This window comes from Theropithecus gelada, chromosome 14, assembly GCF_003255815.1.
Source record: "Theropithecus gelada isolate Dixy chromosome 14, Tgel_1.0, whole genome shotgun sequence".
Lineage (NCBI taxonomy): Eukaryota > Metazoa > Chordata > Mammalia > Primates > Cercopithecidae > Theropithecus > Theropithecus gelada.
Window position 1 is genome coordinate 74,930,599 of NC_037682.1, and position 14,977 is coordinate 74,945,575.

General features: G+C 42.1%; 1 protein-coding gene across 3 annotated transcripts in view; it reads right to left on the bottom strand.

Annotated features, from left to right (window-relative positions):
* PRCP (prolylcarboxypeptidase) overlaps positions 1 to 14,977 on the bottom strand; it is an 82,602-nt gene that overhangs the window by 49,917 nt on the left and 17,708 nt on the right. The gene's annotated exons all lie outside the window — the stretch shown is intronic.

The following is a 14,977-nucleotide window of genomic DNA, read 5'->3' on the forward strand; positions in this document are numbered from 1 at the left end:
AAGCTAGATATGGTCACTGCCCTCACAGGGCTTATAGTCTGGTGACAGACAACAAGAAACAGAAAACAAACAAGCAAACACATAAATAAGAACTTAGAAACTAATTGTATAGGTTTTACCTGGGTGTGGTGGCTCACACCTGTGATCCCAGGACTTTGGGAGGCCAAGGCTGGCAGATCACTTGAGCCAAGGAGTTCGAGACCAGCCTGGGAAACGTGGCAAAACCCCGTCTCTTCAAAAAATATAAAAATTAGCATGGCATAATGGCATGCACCTGTGTTACTAGGCACTCAGGAGGATGAAGTGGGAAGATCACCTGAGCCCAGGAGGTCGCGGCTGCAATGAGCTGTGATCACGCCACTGGGCTCCAGCCTGGGCAACAGAGTGAGATCCTGTTTCAAAAAAAAAAAAAAAGAAAAAAAGGAAACTAGTTGTACAGGTTTTATTTTGATAGAGAATAACAGAGGCAGATCGACTTTTAATAGAGTGGTCAAAAAAGAAGTCTTGGAGCAGGCAATAGTTAAGCCTTTAATCCACACAGCTGTCTACCCTGTGAAAGGTCCTGCGGGTTCTATTCAACGCCACTCCCTTCATGAAGCATTCCTGCCTTCTTCATGCTTTCAGGGTATTTTAGCTATATTATAATCTTTTCAAATGTAGCCTTGCACTGTAGTTATTTATACATGCATGTCTTATAACCTTCATACTACTATAAACTGTAAAACTGTAAAAAACCCAGATAAAAAAAGTTAGAATCTATTGAACACACCACGTATGTTATTTCCTCCTGCCCCTGTGAATAGTGTAAGGGCTGAACTAGGGCTATAGGTAAATAATCTCAACTGTTCTTCAGAGGAACCCTATGGAGTAGAGAGGCTGTGTTTTCCCCCCCATGCTCTACTGCCTCTCCCTTTCTGGCTAATCTCTGTACCCACAAAGCACAATGTGCACAGGCCTTGCTACATCAATGACTCCTGAGTTGAACTGGGAGAAGTGAGATGTGTGATGTGACACCTGAAGACTGAGTGACCTCACCCGAACTTAGACTACACCAGTTAACTCTGCTCTAGGCCTGTGGGGCTACCAGCAAGACTGTTTTCTTTCTATCAGAGGTGTGTTAGCCTCAGGAAATGTGAACAGATACTACAATTATCCAGTTCAAATCCAACTCAACCTTGAAAAGTAGAAAAGTTGTAAACACATAGGCGACTATAATTAATACTGAGACTCCTCAGCAAAGACAAGGCTCTTTCACTGTCCCACCATTTCCTGAGTGCTTACTCTGTGTGCCTGGCTACACTGGATACAAGGATAAAAGCCTTATTTTTTGCTCTCAAGGAGGCCACAGTCTACCAGAGGAGACAAGCAAGCAAAGAAATTATTTCCACACAAGGAATGCACATTATGAATGTGGGTGAGAACAAGGTGATTGTTATGGCAGCAAAGAGGAGACACCACCCAACTAACCAGTGGTACACAAGGCCATAGTGAAGGCAAGCTCAGAGAAGCTGATAATGTCCATCATGGCACCCTGCTCCCCTCTTTTCCAGCTTCATCTTCTACCACATGGCCCTCTCCCACTTCATATTCCAGAAATGCTCTGGACATACGCTTTCTCAAGTCTCCAGGCTTCTCTACATGGATTTCCTCCTGCCCAGAATGCCTTCCTGTCTCGCATCATTACAAAAAAAAACTACTACTTCATCCTCAAAATGTTCATTCAAGTGCTGCCCCCTCTGCAGAGTTTTCTAGGACAACCCCAAGCCCAAAGGAGAATGCTCTTTCTCTGATTCTATGACAGCTTCCAGAACAGTCACCACCACACTGTGCTATCACTGTTTTGAAGGTTGGCTCAGCACAGTGAAAACAGCCCAGCTCTATAACCTGAAAGTTCCATGTTGAAATGCTGACTGTGCCACTTTCCAGCTAGGTGATTTCCAGAAAATTCTTTCATATCTCAGTACCTCAGTTGCTTCATCTATAAAAGGGAAAACTAATAACTTACTTACAAGGTTGCAAGGATTCAAGGTGGTGTGTGTACAAGCCCCTGACCACAGCAAAGACTGAAAAAATAATCCCAATGACTGATAACCAACAACAATTTTATATTGTGGTATTAAACAAAAAACACATAAAAGCATATTACAACCATATGTGTATTTTTACATTTGGCACGTGATATGGTTTTGCTATGTCCCTACCCAAATCTCAACTTCAATTGTATCTCCTAGAATTCCCACGTGTTGTGGGAGACACCCAGGGGGAGGTTATTGAATCATGGGGGCCAGTCTTTCTTGTGCTAGTCTCATGATAGTGAATAAGTCTCACAAGATCTGATAGGTTTATCAAGGGTTTCCACTTTTGCTTCTTCCTCATTTTCTCTTGCCACCACCTTGTAAGAAGTGCCTTTCACCTCCTGCCATGATTCTGAGGGCCCCCAGCCCTGTAGATCTGTAAGTCCAATTAAACCTCTTCTTCCCAGTCTTGGGTATGTCTCAATCAGTTGCATGAAAACAAACTAATACAGTAAATTGGTACGAGTAGAGTGGGGCATTGCTGAAAGGATACCTGAAAATGTGAAAGCAACTTTGGAACTGGGTAACAGACAGAGGTTGGAACAGTTTGGAGGGCTGAGGATAAGACAGGAAAATGTGGAAAAGTTTGGAACCTCCTAGAGACTTGTTCAGTGGCTTTGACAAAAATGTTGATAGTGATATGAACAACAAGGTCCAGGCTGAGGTACTCTCAGATGGAGATGAGGAACTTGTTGGGAACTGAAGCAAGGGTGACTCTTGTTATGTTTTAGCAAGAGACTGGTGGCATTTTGCTCCACCCTAGAGATTTGTGGAGCTTTGAACTTGAGAGAGATGATTTAGGGTATCTGGCGGAAGAAATTTCTAAGCAGCAAAGTATTCAAAATGTGACTTGGGTGCTGTTAAAACATTCCATTTTAAAAGGGAAACAGCATAAAAGTTCAGAAAATGTGTAGCCTGATGATGCAGTAGAAAAGAAAAACCTACTTTCTAAGGAGAAATTCAAGCTGACTGCAGAAATTTGCATAAGTAGCAAGGAGCCTGATGTTAATCCCCAAGGCCATGGGGAAAATGTCTCCAGGCCATGTCAGAGACCGCAGGGCAGCCCCTCCCATCACAGGCCTGGAGCCCCAGGAGGAAAAAGTGGTTTCATGGGCTGAGCCCAGGGTCCCCATGCTGTGTGCAGCCTAGGGACTGGGTGCCCCATGTCCCAGCCACTCTAGCCATGGTTTAAAGGGGCCAACATAGAGTTCAGGCTGTGACTTCAGAGGGTGGGAGCCCCAAGCCTTAGCAGCTTCCACATGGTGTTGAGCCTGCAGGTACATAGAAGTCAAGAATTGAGGTTTGGGAACCTCTGTCTAGATTTCAGAAGATGTATGGAAATGCCTGGATGCCCAGGCAAAAGTTTGCTGCAGGGATTGAGCCCTCATGGAGAACCTCTGCTAGGACAGTCTAGAAGGGAATGTGGGGTCAGAGCTCCAACACAAGAGTCTCTACTGGGGCAATGCCTAGTAGAGCTGTGAGATGAGGGCCACCATCCTCCAGACCCCATAATAGTAGACCCATCGACAGCTTGTACTGTGAGCCTGGAAAAGCCACAGACATTCAATGCCAGCCACTGAAAGCAGCTGGGAGGGAGGCTGTAACCTGCAAAGCCACAGGGGTGGAGCTGCCTAAGACCGTGGGAACCCACCTCTTGCATCAGTGTGACCTGGATGTGAGACCTGGAGTCAAAGGAGATAATTTGGACCTTTAAAATTTGACTGCCGACTTGCATGGGGCCTGTAACCCCTTTGTTTTGGCCAATTTCTCCCATTTGGAATGGCTGTATTTACCCAATACCTGAACATACATTGTATCTAGGAAGTAACTAACTTGCTTTTGATTTTATAGGCTCATAAGCAGAAAGGACTTGCCTTGTCTCAGATGAGACTTTGGACTGTGGACTTTTGGGTTAATGCTGAAATGAGTTAAAACTTTGGGGGATTGCTAGGAAGGCATGATTGTTTTTGAAATGTGAGGACATGAAATTTGGTGGGGCCGGGGTGGTATGATATGGTTTGGCTGTGTCCCCACTCAAATCTCAACTTGAATTGTATCTCCCAGAATTCCTACATGTTGTGGGAGGGACCCATGGGGAGGTAATTGAATCATGGGGGTCGTTTACCATGCTATTCTCATGATAGTGAATAAGTCTCAAGAGATCTGATGGGTTTATCAGGGATTTCCACTTTTGCTTCTTCCCCATTTTCTCTTGCTGCCCCCATGTAAGAAGTGCCTTTCACGTCCCACCACGATTCTGTGGCCTCCCCAGCCATGTGGAACTGTAAGTCCAATTAAACCTCCTTTTCTTCCTAGTCTCAGGTATGTTCTTTATCAGCTGCATGAAAACAGACTAATACAGCATGTGACCCTGAAGAATGTAAAAAGCTGTTTGACGATCCATTTTCCCCAGGTACAATTCTGTCCTGATTTAAGCAATAAAAACAATTTCATACAGCCTTTAAATAAAGGATCTTCTACAAGGGAAAATTGCCACAAAGAATATAACTGAGAAAAGATTTACCACAAAGGCTCATTTCACTAAGAAAAAAAATAATCAGTGGAAAACCAAGCAGCACATTTGGAGAGAAACTGACTCAGGGGTAATAATTATAATCTGCCACTACTATTTACTACAGGACATTCCTTCCCTTTAAAACCATAATGTTAGCAGCCTACAATTAAAAGATAATTATAACCATTTGCAAGTGATGGTGTTTTCATCCCATAGCCTAGTACCTTCTAGAACTCCCTATTTTTAAATTGTTCTTTTTTGATCATCCCAAAATGGATGAATATTAAAGAAAAGATAAATCTCCTTTATGTTATCTCACTTTGCTCTTTTTTTTATTATTATTATACTTTAACTTCTAGGGCACATGTGCACAACATGCAGGTTACACATGTATACATGAGCCATGTTGGTGTGCTGCACCTGTTATCTCGTCATTTACATTAGTTATATCTCCTAATGCTATCCCTCCCCCTCCCCCCACCCCACGACAGGCCTGGGTATGTGATGTTCCCCACCCCATGTCCAAGTGTTCTCATTGTTCAGTTCCCACCTATGAGTGAGAATATGTGGTGTTTGGTTTTCTGTCCTTGTGATGATGGTTTGCTCAGAATTATGGTTTCCAGCTTCATCCATGTCCCTACAAAGGACATGAACTCATCCTTTTTTATGGCTGCGTAGAATTCCATGGTGTATATGTGCCACATTTTCTTAATCCAGTCTATCATTGATGGACATTTGGTTTGGTTCCAAGTCTTTGCTATTGTGAATAGTGCCACAATAAACATACGTGTGCCTGTGTCTTTATAGCAGCATGATTTATAATCCTTTGGGTATATACCCAGTAATGGGATGGCTGGGTCAAATGGTATTTCTAGTTCTAGATCCTTGAGGAATCACCACACTGTCTTCCACAATGGTTGAACTAGTTTACAGTCCCACCAACAGTGTAAAAGTGTTCCTATTTCTCCACATCCTCTCCAGCACCTGTTGTTTCCTGACTTTTTAATGATTGTGATTCTAACTCATGTAAGATGGTATCTCATTGTGGTTTTGATTTGCATTTCTCTGATAGCCAGTGATGACGAGCATTTTTTAATGTGTCTGTTGGCTGCATAAATGTCTTCTTGGCCAGGCGTGGTGGCTCACGCCTGTAATCCCAGCACTTTGGGAGGCCGAGGCAGGTGGATCACAAGGTCAGGAGATCGAGACCATCCTGGCTAACACAGTGAAACCACGTCTCTACTAAAAAAATACAAAAAATCAGCCAGGCGTGGTGGCAGGTGCCTGTAGTCCCAGCTACTAGGGAGGCTGAGGCAGGAGAATGGTGTGCACCCAGGAGGCAGAGCTTGCAGTGAGCGAGATCATGTCACTGCACTCCAGCCTGGGCGAAAGAGCAAGACTCTGCCTCAAAAAAAAAAAAAAAAAAAAAAAATCTTCTTTTAAGAAATGTCTGTTCATATCCCTTGCCCACTTTTTGATGGGGTTTTTTGATTTTTTTCTTGTAAATTTGTTTAAGTTCTTTGTAGATTCTGAATATTAGCCCTTTGTCAGACAGTTAGATTGCAAAAATTTTCTCCCGTTCTATACGGTGCCTGTTCACTCTGATGGCAGTTTCTTTTGCCGTGCAGAAGCTCTTTAGTTTAATTAGATCCCATTTGTCTATTTTGGCTTTTGTTGCCATTGCTTTTAGTGTTTTAGTCATGAAGTCCTTGGCCATGCCTATATCCTGAATAGTATTGCCTAGGTTTTCTTCTAGGGTTTTTATGGTTTTATGGCTAACATTTAAATCTTTCATCCATCTTGAATTAATTTTTGTATAAGGTGTAAGGAAGGGATCTAGTTTCACCTTTCTACATATGGCTACCCAATTTTCCCAGCACCATTTATTAAATAGGGAATCCTTTCCCCATTGTTTGTTTTTGTCAGGTTTATCAAAGATCAGATGGTTGTAGATGTGTGGTATTATTTCTGAGGGTTCTGTTCTATTCCATTGGTCTATATCTCTGTTTTGGTACAAGTACCATGCTGTTTTGATTACTGTAGCCTTGTAGTATAGTTGGAAGTCAGGTAGCATGATGCCTCCAGCTTTGTTCTTTTGGCTTAGGATTGTCTTGGCAATGCAGGCTCTTTTTTGGTTCCATATGAACTTTAAAGTAGTATTTTCCAATTCTGTGAAGAAAGTCATTGGTAGCTTGATGGGGATGGCATTGAATCTATAAATTACCTTGGGCAGTGTGGCCATTTTCACGATATTGATTCTTCCTATCCATGAGCATGGTATGTTCTTCCATTTGTTTGTGTCCTCTTTTATTTCACTGACCAGTGGTTTGTAGTTCTCCTTGAAGAGGTCCTTTACATCCCTTGTAAGTTGGATTCCTAGGTATTTTATTCTCTTTGAAGCAATTGTGAATGGAAGTTCATTCATGATTTGGCTCTCTGTTTGTCTGTTATTGGTGTATATGAATGTTTGTGATTTTTGCACACTGATTTTGTATCCTGAGACTTTGCTGAAGTTGTTTATCAGCTTAAGGAGATTTTGGGCTGAGACAATTGGGTTTTCTAAATATACAATCTGCAAACAGGGACAATTTGACTTCCTCTTTTCCTAACTGAATATCTTTTATTTCTTTCTCCTGCCTGATTGCCCTGGCCAGAAATTCCAACACTATGTTGAATGGGAGTGGTGAGAGACTGCACCCCTGTCTTGTGCCAGTTTTCAAAGGGAATGCCTCCAGTTTTTGCCCATTCAGTACGATATTGGCTGTGGGTTTGTCATAAATAGCTCTTATTATCTTGAGACATGTCCCATCAATACCTAGTTTATTGAGAATTTTTATCATGAAGGGCTGTTGAATTTTGTTGAAGGCCTTTTCTCCATCTATTGAGATAATCATGTGGTTTTTGTCTTTGGTTCTGTTTATATGTTGGATTACGTTTATTGATTTGCATATGTTGAACCAGCCTTGCATCCCAGGGACGAAGCCAACTTGATCGTGGTGGATAAGCTTTTTGATGTGCTGCTGGATTTGGTTTGCCAGTATTTCATTCAGGATTTTTGCATCGAGGTTCATCAGGGATATTGGTCTTAAATTCTCTTTTTTGTGTGTGTCTCTGCCAGGCTTTGATATCAGGATGATGCTGGCCTCATAAAATGAGTTAGGGAGGATTCCCTCTTCTTTTATTGATTGGAATAGTTTCAGAAGTAATGGTACCGGCTCCTCTTTGTACCTCTGGTAGAATTCGGCTGTGAATCCGTCTGGTCCTTGACTTTTTTGGCTGGTAGGCTATTAACTATTGCCTGAATTTCAGAGCTGTTATTGGTCAATTCAGGGATTCAACTTCTTCCTGGTTTACTCTTGGGAGGGTGTATGTGTCCAGGAATTTATCCATTTCTTCCACATTTTCTAGTTTATTTGCGTAGAGGTGTTTATAGTATTCTCTGATGGTAGTTTGTATTTCTGTGGGATCGGTGGTGATATCCACTTTATCATTTTTTATGGCATCTATTTGATTCTTCTCTCTTTTCTTCTTTATTAATCTTGCTAGCGGTCTATCAATTTTGTTGATCTTTTCAAAAAACCAGCTCCTGGATTCACTGATTTTTTGAAGGGTTTTTTGTGTCCCTATCTCCTCAGTTCTGCTCTGATCTTACTTATTTCTTGCCTTCTGCTAGCTTTTGAAGGTGTTTGCTTTTGCTTCTCTCGTTCTTTTAATTGTGATGTTAGCGTGTCATTTTTGGATCTTTCCTGCTTTCTCTTGTGGACATTTAGTGCTATAAATTTCCCTCTACACTCTGCTTTAAATGTGTCCCAGAGATTCTGGTATGTTGTGTCTTTGTTCTCATTGGTTTCAAAGAACATCTTTATTTCTGCCTTCACTTTGTTATGTACCCAGGAGTCATTCAGGAGCAGGTTTTTCAGTTTCCATGTAGTTGAGCAGTTCTGAGTTAGTTTCTTAATCCTGAGCTCTAGTTTGATTGCACTGTGGTCTGAGAGACAGTTTGCTATAATTTCTGTTCTTTTACATTTGCTGAGGAGTGCTTTACTTCCAGTTATGTAGTCAGTTTTGGAATAAGTGTGATGTGGTGCTGAAAAGAATGTATATTCTGTTGATTTGTGGTGGAGAGTTCTGTAGATGTCTTAGGTGCGCTTGGTGCAGAGCTGAGTTCAATTTCTGGATATCCTTGTTAACTTCCTGTCTCGTTGATCTGTCTAATGTTGACAGTGGGGTGTTAAAGTCTCCCGTTATTATTGTGTGGGAGTCTAAGTCTCCTTGTAGGTCCCTAAGGACTTACTTTATGAATCTGGGTTCTCTGGTATTGGGTGCATATATATTTAGGACAGTTAGCTCTTCTTGTTGAATTGATCCCTTTACCATTATGTAATGGCCTTGTCTCTTTTGATCTTTGTTGTTTTAAAGTCTGTTTTATCAGAGACTAGGATTGCAACCCCAGCTTTTTTTTGTTTTGTTTTCCATTTGCTTGGTAGATCTTCCTCCATTCCTTTATTTTGAACCTATGTGTGCCTCTGCACGTGACATGGGTGTCCTGAATACAGCAGACTGATGGGTCTTGACTCTTTATCCAATTTGCCAGTCTGTGTATTTTAATTGGAGCATTTAGCCCATTTACATTTAAGGTTAATATTGTTAAGTTTGAATTTGATCCTGTCTTTATGATATTAGCTGGTTATTTTGCTCATTAGTTGAGGTAGTTTCTTCCTAGCATCGATGGTCTTTACAATTTGGCATGTTTCTGCAGTTGCGGGTCCAGTTGTTCCTTTCCATGTTTAGTGCTTCCTTCAGGAGCTCCTGTAAGGCAGGCCTGGTGGTGACAAAATCTCTCAGCATTTGCCTGTCTGTAAAGGATTTTATTTCTCCTTCACTTATGAAGCTTAGTTTCACTGGATATGAAATTCTGGGTTGAAAATTCTTTTCTTTAAGAATGTTGAATATTGGCCCCCACTCTTGCAGGGTTTCTGCTGAGAGATCCGCTGTTAGTCTGATGGGCTTCCCTTTGTGGGTTACCCAACCTTTCTCTCTTGCTGCCCTTAATACTTTTTCCTTCATTTCAACTTTGGTGAATCTGACAAGTATGTGTCTTGGAGTTGCTCTTCTCGAAGAGTATCTTTGTGGTGTTCTCTGTATTTCCTGAATTTGAATGTTGGTCTGCCTTGCTAGGTTGGAGAAGTTCTCCCGGATAATATCCTGAAGAGTGTTTTCCAACTTGGTCCCATTCTCCCCATCACTTTCAGGTACACCAATCAGACATAGATTTGGTCTTTTCACGTAGTCCCCTATTTCTTGGAGGCTTTGTTCACTTCTTTCTACTCTTTTTTCTCTAAACTTCTCACTTCATTCCATTCATTTGATCTTCGATCACTGATGCCCTTTCTTCCACCTGATCGACTCGGCTGCTGAAGCTTGTGCATGTGTCACATAGTTCTTGTGCCATCGTTTTCAGCTCCATCAGGTCATTTCAGGTCTTCTCTATGCTGTTTATCCTAGTTAGCCATTCATCTAATCTTTTTTCAAGGTTTTCAGCTTCTTTGCAATGGGTTTGAACATCCTCCTTTAGCTCAGAGAATTTTGTTATTACCAATCATCTGAAGCCTTCTTCTCTCAACTTGTCAAAGTCATTCTCCATCCAGTTTTGTTCCATTGCTGGCAAGGAGCTGCATTCCTTTGGATGAGAAGAGGCACTCTGATTTTTAGAATTTTCAGCTTTTCTGCTCTGGTTTCTCCCCATCTTTGTGGTTTTATCTACCTTTGGTCTTTGATGATGGTGACGTACAGATGGGGTTTTGGTGTGGATGTCCTTTCTGTTTGTTAGTTTTCCTTCTAACAGTCAGGACCCTCAGCTGCAGATCTGTTGCAGTTTGCTGGAGGTCCACTCCAGACCCTGTTTGCCTGGGTATCACCAGCAGAGGCTGTAGTACAGCAAATATTGCAGAACAGAAAATGTTGCTGCCTGATCCTTCCTCTGGAAGCTTCATCTCAAAGGGGCACCCAGTTGTATGAGATGTCAGTTGGTCCCTACTGGGAGGTGTCTCCCAGTTAGGCTACTCGGGTCAGGGACCCACTTGAGGAGGCATTCTGTCTATTCTCAGATCTCAAACTCCATGCTGGGAGAACCACTACTCTCTTCAAAGCTGTCAGACAGGGATGTTTAAGTCTGCAGAAGTTTCTGCTGCCTTTTGTTCAGCTATGCCCTGCCCCAAGAGGTGGAGTCTACAGAGGCAGGCAGGCCTCCTTGAGCTGCGGTGGGCTCCACCCAGTTCAAGTTTCCTGGTCACTTTGTTTACCTACTCAAGCCTCAGCAATGGTGGACACCCCTCCCCCCACCTCGCTGCCACCTTGCAGTTCGATCTCAGACTGCTGTGCTAGCAGTGAGCAAGGCTCTGTGGGCGTGGGACCCTCCGAGCCAGGCACGGGATATAATCTCCTGGTGTACCGTTTGCTAAGACTGTTGGAAAAGCCCAGTATTAGGGTGGGAGTGTCCCAATTTTCCAGGTACCATCTGTCATGGCTTCCCTTGGCTAGGAAAGGGAATTCCCCAACCCTTTGCACTTCCCGGGTAAGGCCTGCTCCATGGGCTGCACCCACTGTCTGACAAGCCCCAGTGAGATGAACCTGGTACCTCAGTTGGAAATGCAGAAATCACCCATCTTCTGCATCACTTACGCTGGGAGCTGTAGACTGGAGTTGTTCCTATTTGGCCATCTTGGAACCTCCTCACTTTGCTCATTTTAGTGTTTAGAAACACAGTCCAAATCAGAAAATCTTACCAAGCCCTGCTATTAGGCAAGAGCAAAAATATTGAGAAGGAAAACAAAATGGTGAATAAATAAAAGCCTAAGGAAAACTAGAGAGGAGGAAATGCGTGTTTTTCCCATCTGCCCTTATGGAAGCAAAAAAAAAAAAAAAACCAACAAAAAAAAAACCCTCTGCAATGAATGACTTAATTTTCAAGGGAAAATCTATAAACTGCTAAGTCACTGCCAAGTCCCTTCTCCCACAAACAGAATCATCTTCCTACAATAGGAAGTCATTTTCACCATGCAATTTTGCCTCCTCTAAACCTGCATACTTTATGCCTCTCTTGCAATACTTTATACTCATAGTAAAGGCTTTTGCTTCCAGGTCTTACCTTTCCATTATGAGAGAAACATTCTTCTTTTTAAGGCCTTTGTGGTCTAGATCAGGGTTTTATAAAATGGAGGTTGTGATCCATTTGTAGGTTACGAATTCATTTAGTGGGTCATAGTATTTTTCTTTTAACAAAATTTCATGCTATTCAGCAACCAAGCTACAGAATTTGAAATTATTTCTATTAAGAAATCTTAAAAATCTAAGTGGCCTGAACCATTATGCCCCGGTGAGTGTCTTAATTCTCACTTAACGGCAGTGTGTGTTCTCTACTTGAGGGACAACCACCTATTCAATGTCATTTGAAGATGTAATTACAGTTCAGGCAGTCTCACAAAGTAGAGCACAGTTAACATCGAAATGTGTGCTACAGACAGTAAGTACTAGGGCACCTGGGGGTAGGACAGCCCCTGCTGGGCTGAGTCAGCAGAGGAAGGTTTCTCTGAAGATGTGGGGTTTACGCAGGGCCCTGTAAAGCCTGGATTGGACAAAAGGAGAGGAGAAAAAAACCATGGTGCCAGCTGGCCTGGACTGAAGCTAAAAGAACAGAGGGACTGAAGGGGGTATTATAATAAGTTAGCCTGGAATTATATGGTACAAACTGGTAACCCTGGGAAAGCAAAGAGGGGGCAGAAACTAGGAAGGAATCTTGGAAAGGTCTTGGCTACTGACTGGATTTTGGTTTGAATGTGAAGGTGAGAGAACCAGAAAATTCCAAAGTTTTCTATCCCATGTGAACAGGAGAGTACAACTGACCCTTGAACAACGGGGTGATTAGGGGCACTGACCCACCCTCCACAACCTACAAACAGTCAAAAACCTGCCTATATCCTTTGACTTCCAAAAACTTAGTAGAGCATACTATTGACCAGAAGCCTTACAGATAACATAAAGTCAATTAACACATATTTTGTATATGTATTATATTCTGTACTCTTACAATAAAATAAGCTAGGTAAAAATGTTATTAAGAAAATCTTAAGGCAGAGAAAATATATTTATTATTCATTAAAGTGGAAGTGGATCATCATAAAGGTCTTTATCCTCATCTTCACTTTGAGAAGGCTGAACAGGAGGAGGAGAAAGAGGAGGGGTTGGTCTTGCTGTCTCAGGGGTGGCAGAGGCAGATGAAGTGAAGGAGATTAAAGGGGAGACAGAAGAGATGTATTAAAAATAAAAATGTGTATAAGTGGACACGTGCAGTTCAAACCCACATTGTTCCAGGGTCAACTGTTGTACCATTAACAGTAATGGGAAAAATTTGGAGAAATTTTAAAAAGAAGTGTTATGTAATAACATTAACATTTGCTGTAGAAGTTTAACCTGTTTTGGACACCTGAGTTGCATTGAGATATCCATATTAGGGACACTAAGCAGTACAGGCCGAATTCCATTCTTTAGGCACTCACTACCTGGGAGGACCAAAGCTGATATTGAGCCAGTTATTAAAATACTGAAATATTTCATACGAGTTGGAGAAAAACTACCTGTGCAACACCCCCATACATACAAACACACACACACACACACACACACACACACACTCTGCCCTACTGCCCCAGACCCTTTTTTAGATCTCCAGACCTAAAGAACCATGGTACTTCAAAAGGCCTCAACTCCATGACTAGCTTCTGTTCTGACTAGCCAGTGTCTATGCCATATTGGTAGTACAATACTGGCAGACTATTGACAAAACCAAGTACTAATGATAGAAGAATAACTTGAGCTTGAGCCAGTTATTTGTCTGAAGAGCTGACGAAAGCACACACTGAGATACACTGATGGGTGTAGTCCCAGCACTCAGGCTGCTCACAGTCCCAACAGGATACCAACATATAAATAAAGCAATGCAATCCAGAGTAGCAGCATCGAAGTAGCTATAAAGTGCAGTAAGAGGCACAAAGAGGAAAGTAGTCAGTTACCTAGCCCATGGAAGGGAGGCAAAGCAGTTCCTAAGAAGAAAAGGTGATACAAGACCTGAGCAGTGAAAGATGAACAGGAGTTTGCTAGGGAGAGAAAGGAGGAAGACAAACCATTCCAAGTTGACAGATAGCAGCACTATGTAAGCCACAACTCAATATACTGTGTACAAAATAATGAGATGACGAATGTATAATGTCTGACACACAGTGTCAATAATAAATCACAATAAATAATAAATATTAGAGTTTTTCTGGCAGATTTATTTATCTGATGATGTTTTTAAAGGTTGATCCTAAAATATATTTGCATTGTCTAAGCCTACACTAGCTAAGCAAGGGATGGGTATTCAAGATATCCTGGGAGGCAGGGGTCAGTCAGTTTGGAATTTAAAACTAAAGCACGTAAAAATAAATTCACAACATCAGTGTTGACTGCACTTGTTAGATGTGCGTAAGCAAAGATGAGACTTGGTGCTGCTGCAGGCCTCTCAGATGCACAGATAAGTGTGACCCAAGGTTGCTTAATGAAATCACAGAAAGGCGGTTGGTAAGTATAAATTCCCACCTCTTTTAAAGGATTGTTGTTTTTTAGAAATTAGACTACATAAAAAGGCAAACCAACAGCCTGTTTTAGTCTGCACTGGTCACTGTCATCTAGAGCCAATTGTTCAAGAGGAAGGAACCACTCAACGCCAAGGAGAAGGGAGTCATCACCGCTGCTTTCCAAAATTGTTGTATGAGCTGCTCCCTCAAAGGAAGAGGCCATCAGTGCTCAGGAAGAGGCAGAGATTTCCGACAGTTTTAAAGGACAGTGTCTGCAGCGTGACCCACAGTTCAAACTGCATAAAAATATAAATTCACTGACAAATGATAACAAGTACTTCCTTACTTTCCTATCTGCTGAATCACAGCCATTGTTTGGGTTGTAGTTCCTGGTTTAAATTAGGTTATTCAATCACAATGATGCTGGCCAAACATGCTGCTCATATGCCATCAGGAAAACTTATCAAAAATGTCATTCGTGCTGGGAACGGTGGCTCAGGCCTGTAATCCCAGAACTTTGGAAAGCTGAGATAGGAGGATCACTTGAGCCCAGAAATTTGAGACCAACTGGGCAACCTGTAGAAACCCCATCTCTAGAAAAAAAATACAAAAATTAGCCAGGCATGATGGGCATACCTGGAGTGAAACTACTCAGGAAGCTGAGATGGGAGAATCGATTGAGCCCGGGACATCGAGGCTGCAGTGGGCCATGATCACACCACTGCACTCCCACCTGGGAGACACAGTGAGACCCTCTCTCAACACCAACTACAAAA